This window comes from Elephantulus edwardii, unplaced genomic scaffold, assembly GCF_000299155.1.
Source record: "Elephantulus edwardii isolate Elephantulus edwardi_28Jun2011 unplaced genomic scaffold, EleEdw1.0 scaffold00083, whole genome shotgun sequence".
NCBI classification, from domain to species: Eukaryota; Metazoa; Chordata; class Mammalia; order Macroscelidea; family Macroscelididae; genus Elephantulus; species Elephantulus edwardii.
In genome coordinates, this window is record NW_006399833.1 from 10,395,741 (window position 1) to 10,407,297 (window position 11,557).

Here is an 11,557-nt window from a genome sequence, read left to right on the forward strand (position 1 = left end):
AATGGATAGAGAAGATGTGTTATAGTTACAAAATGGAATATTATGCAACAGTGAAAAACAAAAACTAATGGAATATTACATAAAATGGGTGGCCACGCAGGATATTATGCTGAGTGAAATATCTCTGTCATAGAAAGACAAATACTGTATAATGCCACTGTCATAGAACAAGACATATGGGGTTTGAGAGAAACTATGAAAAGAGAGGATAAATAATGTACACAGCATTGAAACAGACAAGGGAGAAAACTGCATAAAAGGAACATATGATTAGGTATTATTGACATGACAAGAGTCCAGAATAAGAGTTGCATAATAGAGTGGTTGGGGGGAACTTTTTTCCAAAGAAAAAAATGAACTTGGGTGGAGGGGGGACAGGGAGGAAAATGTGTAACAATGAATGAATGAAAAATTTAAAAAAAATAATATGTTCATACTTGCTAATACCAATAAAGTATACATTTTCTAAAAAAAAAAACAACAAGAAAAAAATTTGGATATAGAAATATCATTAGACTCAGCAATTCCACTACTGGAAATATACCCTAAAGAAACCATAACTGCCACCCAAGCAGATATATGCACACCCATGTTTATTGTGGCTTTGTCCACAATAACAAAGAGTTGGAAACATCCCAAGTGTCCATCAACAAATGAATGCATAGAAAAGCTGTGGTATATTCACACAATAGAATAGTACGCTGCATTGAAAAACAATGAACTCATGAAATATTATACAAAATGAGTGACCCTGGAGGACATTTTGCTGAGTGAAATATCTCAGTCACAAAAGGACAAATACTGTGTAACATCACCGTTGTGAACCGAGACTGACATCAGGTTTGGGGGGAAAGAAAAGAGGAGATAAATAAATGTGTACTGCATTGAAGCAGATGAGGGAGAGAGCTGTTTAAAAGGGATATATGATTAGCTATTATTGTCATGACAAGAGTCCAGAGTGAAAGCTGCCTAGTGGAGTGGACTGAGGGTGGGGGGTATTGTATAAGAATGAAAAGGGTTTTTTAGGGGGTGGTTTTTGTTGTTGTTTTTTTTTACTTTTCAAAGAGAAAGACGAACTGAGGGGTGAGCTGTGAGCAGGGAAGAAAGTGTGCAACAATGAATGAATATAAATACAAAGTCTCTATAAACTTTTATTAAAATTAATTTTTTAAAAAGATAAAGAAGAAATTGGTAGAATTACTCTATTTCCTCCTCTTCGGGTCTGGTTGTTGGTGCATATTATGATGGTGATATTAACAGGTGTTCCTTATATGCATACAGATATTATCCTGTCATTGACAAGATTGTATGTCAAGATGGATCTAGAAAAGGTCTTTTTAACTATGAATGTGACTCCATTTTTCCTCATCTTTTCATTACCAGCATAGTAGATCATATGATTGTCTGATTAAAAATGTCGCATGCCAATCCATTTAATTTCGCCAGTATCTCTGTGTTCCATTTCTTTCTTAACAATCTCCAGTTTTCCTACCTTCATACCTCTCACATTCCAAGTTCCAATCACTAGCATCCACTTGCAACTGTTCCTCCTCCTTTGTAATTTCGAATATGAAGGCTCAGCCTCTGATGCCAGATTTGCTAGTCTAATCTAAGCGTGCTCTATTGGACATAGGGTTTTCGAAGGCCTGTTATTTCGGAAGTGAATGCCCAATCTTTCTCCCTAGTCTCTCTTAATTTGGATGCTCAGCTTTAGAGTAATATTTGACAGACAAGTAGCATCAGGACTGGAGGATAACCTGCATTATGCAGATTACACAATCTTGCTTACTGAAACTGAGGAGAACATGAGGCATTTGCTGCAGAAGGTCAAGTACTGCAGTCTTCAATATGGATTGAAGCTCAACATCAAGAAAGCAAAGATTCTCACCACTGGGCCAACTGGCAGTTTCATGATAGATGAAGAACATATTGATATTGTTAACAGCTTCAGTTTGCCTGACTCCACAATCAACACTCTTGGTATCAGTCACCAGGAAATAAAAAGACAAAATCAATTGGGAAAATCTGTTGTTAGGGACCTCTCCAGAGTACTGAAGCAAAAATGTCAGTCTAGAAACTAAGGTACACCTGATCCAAGTAATATTTGCTATGCACCAGAGAGCTGGAAAATGACTAATGATAAAAGAATAGATGGCTTTTAGTTGTGGTTTTGGAGAAGAGTATTTAACATACCATAGATTGCCAAGAGAACAAACAGGTCTGTCCTGGAGAATGAGAAAACAAGATGCAAAGTTGAAGTTCTGTCTCACATACTTGGGCCACATAGCCAGGAGGGATCAGTCCTTGGAGAAGAGCATCGTGCTTGGAAAGGTGGAGGGACAGCGCAGAAGAGAAAGACCTCAAATGAAATAGATTGACTAAGTAACCAGGCGTCAGAGATGGTGAAATTGGCTCAGGATAGGACAGGCTTCAGAGCTATTGTACATAGGGTTGCTATGAGCTGCAAGCAACTTGATAGCACATAACAACAAAAACATTAAAATGAATGTTGACTAATTTTTTTTTGGTACAGTGACTGTCTATTCCTCTGTATATATCTTATTTATATCTTATTTTGCTGCTTCCTGTGTCAATATTTTTGCTCCTAGAATGCTTTACTATTGTAACTCAAGGTCTGAATTTCTTCTTCAATTCTTTTAGCTTGAGGGATATAAAGCGTGTTCTTCCCATCTCCAAGTCTTTGCACATTTTGTTATAATGCTTTGGTTTGTCTTCTGAAGTTCCCCTTTGAAACTTTCAGTTCAGCTCTCTTCTTCATTTCTCATTTTGTATTAACTGTTTTACAGCATGTTTCAGAATCTCATTCATTTTGGTCTTTCCTATTTTCTTAATAACCTTTGTTTTCATCATGTGTGATGAACTTGAGGTCATCTCACAAGTCATTTTATGCTCTTTGGTCATTAGTAGTCAGTGTTTAAAATATTTTTGAGATTGTTTCAAAGCTTATGTAGGATATAATCAAGGTTGTATAAGGCTATGAAGACTTATTTACATTTTCTTCATTTCAATTCGAACTTACAAACTGATGACCTGTTCCATAGTTAGCCCTTGATCGTGTCTGATTGATGATATTGAGCTGCTACATTATTTCTCCCCACAGAGTCTATTTGAGTCTTGCTTCTTCTATCTGGCAAAATTCATATGTTTATGTTTTTTTACTAAAGATATTTGCAACTAATAAATTATTGGTCATACAAAATTCTATCAAGGTATCCTCAGCCTTGTTTCTAACACCAAGGTCATATTTTTTTCCAACCTATCTTTCTTCTTTGTTTCCAACTTTTACATTCCAGTCTCCAGTAATTATTAATGCAGCTTCATTCCAGAAGTTAGTGGAAATCCTCAATTTCCTCACTTTGGTTTTCGTTGTTGGTGTATAAATTTGAATAGTTGTATTAACAGGTCTACAGCGTTGCATTTCAGAATCAATTTGCCGTTCCTTGTGTGGTAGAGCAGATGACCATTTAATTCTAAATGGCCAATACCTGCCCCTTTTGGCTCACTAGTGCCTACAACATGGGTCTTTACATGTTCCCTTTCTTTGTGAAAACAATCCATTTTCCTGGCTTCATTTTAAAAAAATACATCTCCCTTTCTGATTATTAGTAGATTTTTACAGTTGTTTCCCCTAATTTTAAGTCAAGACACATCAATAAATGAAGGTCCTTCGTTGGGTTAAAGGGGTTTTTTTGGTTTTTTTTAATTTTTATTGTTATTATTATTAATTTTAATAGACATTTACAGAGATTTTGGATTTCCATTCATTCATTGCCGTACTTTTCTCCCTGCCCATCCCTCCCCACCAGCTCGCTTGCCCCTCCAAAGAGAAAAAAAAAATTCCTTCATTAGTATACAATTCTCACGTCCCCTCCCCCCACCCCCCACCCCGAGTACACTTCTCTATGCAACCTTAATTCTGGATTCCTGTGCTAACCATAATACTCAATCGTATATCACTTCTAATCCGTTCTTTCCCTCATTTGTTTGAATACAATATACATAATTTATCCAGTTTTTTCTGTCATACCCCCACCCTCATGTCAGACCCATTCTACAACAGTGGCACCATGCAGTATTTGTCCCTTTGTGACTGAGATATTTCATAATGTCCTCCAGGGTCACCCACTTTGAATAATATTGCATGAGTTCCTTGTTTTTCAATGCTGCATAGTATTCCATTGTGTGAATATACCACAGCTTCTCTATCCATTCGTTTGTTACTCCATACACATCATGAAGATAGACTCTACTCTGAAGAGGCAGTTCTTCCCCAGTGGTATTTTCAGGCCTTCCAACATAAAGGGCTCATCTTCCTGCAGTATCTGGACAAAGTTTCATGGATATTCATAAGCTTTTGAAATCCCATAATTCCATATGTGAATGTCCAGTCATGTTTTTTAATATGTCTTAGACTGGAAGTTCCATTGAACCTCTCCAATACTGACAAATCACTAAGCCCAGAAACTGTAGAAAACACATTCAACTGCACATAACATGTTCAAAAAAACAGGTCAAATGCATCCTGGGATCTTGTAGCACACTTTCTCTGGCAATAATGTAATTAAATTATCATTCAAGAACATATTCCAATATAGAAAGTATTAACAATCAAATAATCCAAGCTCAACAAGGTAGGCATAAAGTAAAATGAAAACTTAAAAATATCAAAATTGGTGAGATGAAACTAAAGCTTTGTTTACAGGCACTGTTGTTGTTGTGTGCTGTAGAGTTACAACCAGCCCATAGCAGACCCCTGCAGCAGGTTTTCTGAGGCAGTAAATCACATGGCAGATCCCACATCAGTCTCTTGAGGAGCAGCTGGTGGACTTGAAGCCTGTGTCTTTGGGATTGGAGTGTAGCTGCTTACAACTAGGCCACCAGAGCTCTTAGCTTAGAGAAATACACACCTTTAAATAAATGTGGTGGTGATTGCTGTTCTTAGGTGCCTTCAAATATGACTCATAGAGACCCTATGAACAACAGATCTAAATCCTTTTCTATCCTATGCCATCCTCACAAGCTCTGACACATGCAAACCCATTGCCACAGTCACTTTGTCAATTCACCTGCTTGAGGGCATATTCTTGTCTTTTGCTGTTCCTTCACCCTTCCAAGCACAATGTCCCTCAGCGAGGAATAACTTTTCATAGTAACATGCCCAAAGTATGTGAGACAAAGCATCACCATTTCTGCCTCCAAGGTTAGCTACAATTTATTGTGACCCACACAATCAAATGCCTTTGCATAGTTAATGAAATGCAGGCATTCTTCTGGTATTCTGCTCTCTGCCAAGATCCATCTGACATTAGCAATAATGTCTGTAGTGTCACGACCTCTTTTAAATGCAGCCTGTATTTCTGGTGGTTCTCAGTCAATGTACTATTCAAGTTTTTTCTGGATAACCTTCAGCAGGATTTTGCTAGTGTGTGATATTAGTGATATTGTCCAATAATTTCCACACTTTTGTCGGGTCACCTTTTTTTGGAATGGGAATAAATATAGATCTCTTCAAGTCAATAGGCCAAGTAGTTGTCCTCCAGGTTTCTTGGTACAACTTGGTGAGCACGTGCAGGGCAGTATCTATTTGCTGAAATACGCCAACTGGTATTCCATCAATTCCTGGGGCTTTAAATTTTGCCAAGTCCTTCAGAACAATGTGCACTTGCTACTTCATCACTATTGCCTCTTGATCATATGTTGTTTCTTGAAATTCTTCTGTGACTATGTATACTCCTTCTATCTTCTTTTAATGCTTCCTGAATCATTCAGTGTTCTGCCCCAAAGATGAATTGCATTGGGAAAGTCTGCTGTCATGGACCTCTCCAGAGTGCTCAAGAGCAACCATGTCAGTCTAGAGACAAAGGTGTGCCTAATCCAGGCCATGGTCTTCTCAGTTACTTGTTATGCTTCAGAGAGTTGGACAATGACTAAGGATGACAAAAGAAGAATAGATGTCTTTGGGTTGTGGTGCTAGAGAAGAGTCTTGAACAAACCCTGGACAGCCACAAAACAAATTGGTCTGTCTGGAGAGGGTGAAACCAAATCTTTCCTTGGAGGCTAGGATTTTAAAGCTCTGCCTCACTTACTTTGGGCATGTGGCCAGTAGAGAATGGTCCTTGGAGAAGGACATCATGCTCGGGAGGGTGGACTGATAGCACAGGAGAGGAAGACGCCAGATGAGATGCATTGATACAGTAATTGGGACAATGGGGGTTGGTGGGTCAGAATTAATGAGACTGGCTCAGGAGAGGGAAGGCTTCAGAGCTGCTGTATATGCTGCGTCACTATTTACCACAGGCGACTCAACCAATAACATTCTATGGCAGGTTTGGAAGCACTTCCTAAACAACTTGCCTCCAGAGACACTATGAACTTTGATAAATGCTGAGAGTTGTAGAGGGGCTTCAGGCCTTTTGTTCATAGGGTCGCTATGAGTTGTGATTGACTTGAAGACAATCAACAACAACAACAGCAACAGAAACAGTACTGACTGGTTTAAGAGAATATTCATATGAATACAAGGAAGACCTAGTGTTAATACGACTATCATACAAATATATGCCCCAATAACTAAAGCCAAAGAGGAAGAGATTGAGAGTTTCTACCAACTTTCGCAATTCAAAATTGACCAAACATGCAAACAAGATGCATTAATAATCATTGGTGACTAGAACACAAAAGTTGGAAACAATGAGGAAGGAATAAGAGTCAACTTCCTTGGTACTAGCAGTCAGGAAATCAGGAGATGTATTGCACTGAGCAAGTGTACTGTGAGGAACCTTCACAAAATGCTGAAGAGTAATAATGTCAGTTTGAAGACTAAGGTGCACCTGATTCAGAGTATGGTCTTTTCAATCACCTACACATCAGCATGCTGGACAATGAATAAGAATGCCAGAAGAATAGATGCCTTTGAGTGTGGTACTGGACAAGAAAATGGAATACCTCATAGACTTCCAAAAGAACAAATATGTCTTGAAAACTGTGCAGCCAGAACATGCCTTTGAGGCAAAGGAGAAACTTTGTATCTCATACTTTGGACATGTATCTAAGTGAGACTGTTTCTTGGAAAGAGATACCATGCTTGGAAAGTTGGAGGATCAGCAAAGGAGAGAAAGACCTCCAGTGAGATTAATTAATATAGTGACTTTATCAATGGACTCTAGTCTGTCAGAAATGATGAAGATACCACAGGTGAGGGAAAGGTTCATGTCAGTTGTTCATAGGGTCGCTATGAGTGGTACTCAACTCGATGGCACCTAACAGCAACAACAACAACAACAACAACAACTGGTATTTAAAGTGCGAATGGCATAACTTCCAGCATCACAGCAGCATGCAAGCCACCACATATTATGCTGATAACCCCTTATTGTATATTGCCTTTCTCTTTACTCATCTCTACATGTGTCTAAGCTGTGAACAATCTCAATCTCTTCACCATCCATTTTGATGCTGCCAATTGGTCCAGTGGTGAGAATCTTTGTCTTCCTGATATTGAGCCTCGATCCATATTGAAGGCTGCAGTCCTTGACCCTCTGCAGCAAACTCTTCAGGTCCACCTCAATTTCAGCAAATAGGGTTGTGTCTTCTGCATAACATATATTGTTAATGGATCTTCCACCAATCCTGATGCCACACTTCTCCTCATAGATCCCAGCCTCTCGGATAATCTGTTCTGCATATAGGTTGAAAAGATAGGACATATCCCTGGCATTCACCCTTCCCAATATGCCTCTTGGTCCAAGTATAAGTTTAGCATTAACACAATCAAATGTTCTGGGATACCCATTCTTCTCAGAGTCAGCCACAATTTGTTATGATCCATACAGTCAAATGCCTTTGCATAGTCAAGGAAACACCGATAGACATCCCTCTGGTATTCTTTAGTTTGCTTCGCTCCACAGTCATCACTCTTGGCACCAGCAGCCAGGAATTAAAAGACGTATTACAATGGGAAAGTCTGCTGTTAGAGACATCTACAAAACACTGAAGGGCAATGGTGTCACTCTGGAGACTAAGGTGTGCCTGTTACAGGCCATGGTATTTGCAATCAGTTGTTATGCATCAGACAGTTGGACAGTGACTAGGGAGGATAGAAGAATTGATGCCTTTGAGCTGTGGTGCTGGAGAAGAGTATTGAATGTACCATGGACTACTAAGAAAACGAACAGATTCATCCTGGAGAGAGTTAAACCGGGCTGCTCCTTGGAGGCAAGGATTCTGAGGCTTCGTCTGATATACTTTGGACATGTTGCAAGGAGGGACGAGTCCTTGGAGAGGGACATCATGCTTGGTAGGGTGGAGGGACAGCGCAGGAGGAGAGGGCCCTCTATGAGGTGGATTTATTCAGTGACTGGGGTAATCGGGGTGGTTGTGTTGGAGACACTGAGATTGGCACAGGACAGAGCAGGGTTTAGGGCTTTGTACATAGGGTCACTATGAGTCACAAACGACACGACGGCACATAACAACAACAACACATGTGTCTATTTGCTGATTGTTACCCTCCTCTCTCTTCCTTCCCATCCCTGGTAACTATTTTTTTTAAAAAAATTCTTTGTACATGTGAACTTTTCTAATAGTGCAGTCATGAAAAATTGTCATTGTGACAGACTTATTTCACTTAACATAATGTCCTCTAAATTCATCCATTTTATGTGATGTTTCTAGAATACTCAATTGTTCTTTAATGTTCCAAAGTATTCTTTTGTGTGTTTTACCATTTGCCCATTGATGGACATTCATTTATTTTTTACTCCTTTGCTATTGTAAATAAAGCGGCAATAAATATGGATGTAATAAATATGGATCTGTTCTTTTTACAGCTGTCATTTTTAGGCTATATGCCTAATAGTGGGATTATTGAATCAAATGGTATGTCTATTTCCAGTTTTCTAATGATACAGCAAACTTTTTGACAATGATTGCACCATCAAGAAGCTCTTGTCCTAATGCAGTACCATAAGCAGTAAGTGTAGGAGAATTCAAATCTCTCTACACTTTCTCCAGAATTAGTTGTTTTCTGTCTTAATGAACTTTGCTATTATGTTTGAATGTGGTGATCTTTTATTGATGTTTTGACCTGCATCTATGTGGTAACTAATGATTAAGATTACCTCTTAATGGTTTTGTTGACTATCTAAATGCCCTCTTTATTAAAGTGTGTATTCATACCATCTGCACATTTGATTACTGGATTGTCTTTTCCTTGTTCCGGTGTTGAAGTTTTCTATTTTTTTTTTTTTAACAGAAAGGCAAAATTTATTTCAGAAAAATCTGAAAACAGAAGTTTTCTATGTTCTTTTTTGAATCAGTCCAACGTCATATATGTTATTGCTAAATATTTTTCTAGTTATGTAAGTGTTCTTTTCACTCTTTTGGAGAAGTCACACATACGATTTAATTTTTACAAGGTCCCAATCATCTTGTTTATATCAAATATAACCAAAACTGCTGATTTGATAATCTGTATATGCTTATAGGGAGCTCTTTAGGCCTAGTGGTAAGGATCTGCAGTGCCAATCCAAAGACATGCAGTTTGAATCTACCAGCTGCTCCACAGAAGAAAGATGGACAATCTCCTCCAGGTTGATTTACTGCCTCTGAAAACCTGCTAGAGGGTCAGTTATGAGTGCCAACTCAGTAGCACATAATAACAACATTAATATCATAGATTAGGATGAGTAAGTTTGTCTATCTACCTATAATATATATGTTTATATATTATATAAGAATGATTAGATCTACAACCAGGAGAAGATAAAGTAGATGAATGGGATCTTCTAAGACTCAAATCCCTATGCACATCCGAAAACTTCTCCAACAGGATAAAAAGGGAAGCCACCAACTGGGAAAAAGTATTTGGTAATAACATATCAGATAAGGGACTTATATCCAGAATTTATTAAATTCTTGAGCACCACAACAAGATAAAGGTAAATAGGAAAATAGGCACAGGATATGAACAGGAACTTCACTGAAGACGACATTCAGATGGCTAACAAGCACATGAAGAAATGTTCAAAATCCTCAGCTCTAAGAGAGATGCAAATTAAAACAACTAAGAGATATCATCTCATCCCAGTCAGAATAGCAAAATTTAACAGAACAGCAAGCAACAAATGCTGGTGAGGCTGTGGAGAAACTGGAACCCTTATTCACTGCTGGTGGGAATGTAAAATGGTGCAACCCCTGTAGAAAGCGGCATGGCGCTTTCTCCAAAAGTTGCAAATAGAGATACCATTTGACCTAGCGATGCCACTACTGGGATTATACCCTAAAGAGATCATAGCTGACACCCAGGCAGATATATGCACACCCATGTTTATTGCAGCTTTGTTCACAATAGCAAGGAGTTGGAAACAACCTAAGTGCCCATCAACAAACGAATGGATAGAGAAGTTGTGGTATAGTCACACAATGGAATACTATGCTGCATTGAAAAACAAGAAACTCATGCAATATTACTCAAAATGGTTGACTCTGGAGAACATTATGCTGAGTGCAATATCCCAGTCACAAAAGGACAAATATTGCATGGTGCCACTGTTGTAAAAGAGGGACTGACCTTGGCGTAGGGGAGAGACTGAGTAAGATGGGTTCAATAATGTATAGTGCACTGAAACAGAGGATGGAGAAAACTGTTTAAAAGAGATGTGTGATTAGGTATTTCTGTCATGACAGGAGTCTAGAGCGATGGCTACATGTTGGAGTGGACCTGGGGGAGGGTTTGTAAAACAATGAAAAAATTTTTCTTTTACTTTTCCAAGAGGGTAGTGTTCTGGGGGAGAGGCTTGGGAGGGGAGAAATGTGCAACAATGAATGAATGGAAATCCAAAGCCTCTGTAAATTTTAACAGAGATTAATAATAAATTTAAATTTTTAAAAAAATTTAAGTTAGAGTAAGGATGGCAATGGATTTATAACTGCTCATGCTAATAACACTATATTGTGGCATGGAGGAGGAATAGTGAAACTGTATGCACATTTACAATATTCTTCTTACCAAAACCATTTATGGAAAATAGGAACTGCATTGGAAAATGTATCTCTGGATTAGAAATGATCATAGTGTTAATATTTCTAGCCTTAAGCTTAAAAGATTATAATGTTCAAAATTATTTGATATATATTTGTTTAAATTTCCCCCTCTTTTAACAAATGGGATCTAGAGGGAAGAGAAAAGACCAGAGAGTGGCCAAAATTATTGGGGCAGCTGTTGCTGCCAGTTTAGGGCCTGTGTCAGGAAAAGGAAGTCTAATTACTTATAAACAATACCACCCAAAGGTAATAAAGGAGGTCAGAATTGCTTCCACTGTGGAAAGCGCGGCCACTTCAGTAGACAGTGTCACAGACGAGAGCCACAGATAGGCAAGGGAGTAGAGAGGAAGCTCCCACTCACTTGCTTTAAGTGTGGAACTGAAGAACACTTGGCCAAGGGTGGCCCACATCAGGTCCTCGTGGCTGAGAGGACTGACAGGCCCCAACTCCCAGCTGGAAACAAAGGAGAATGCTTCAACGATTTAGATCCTCC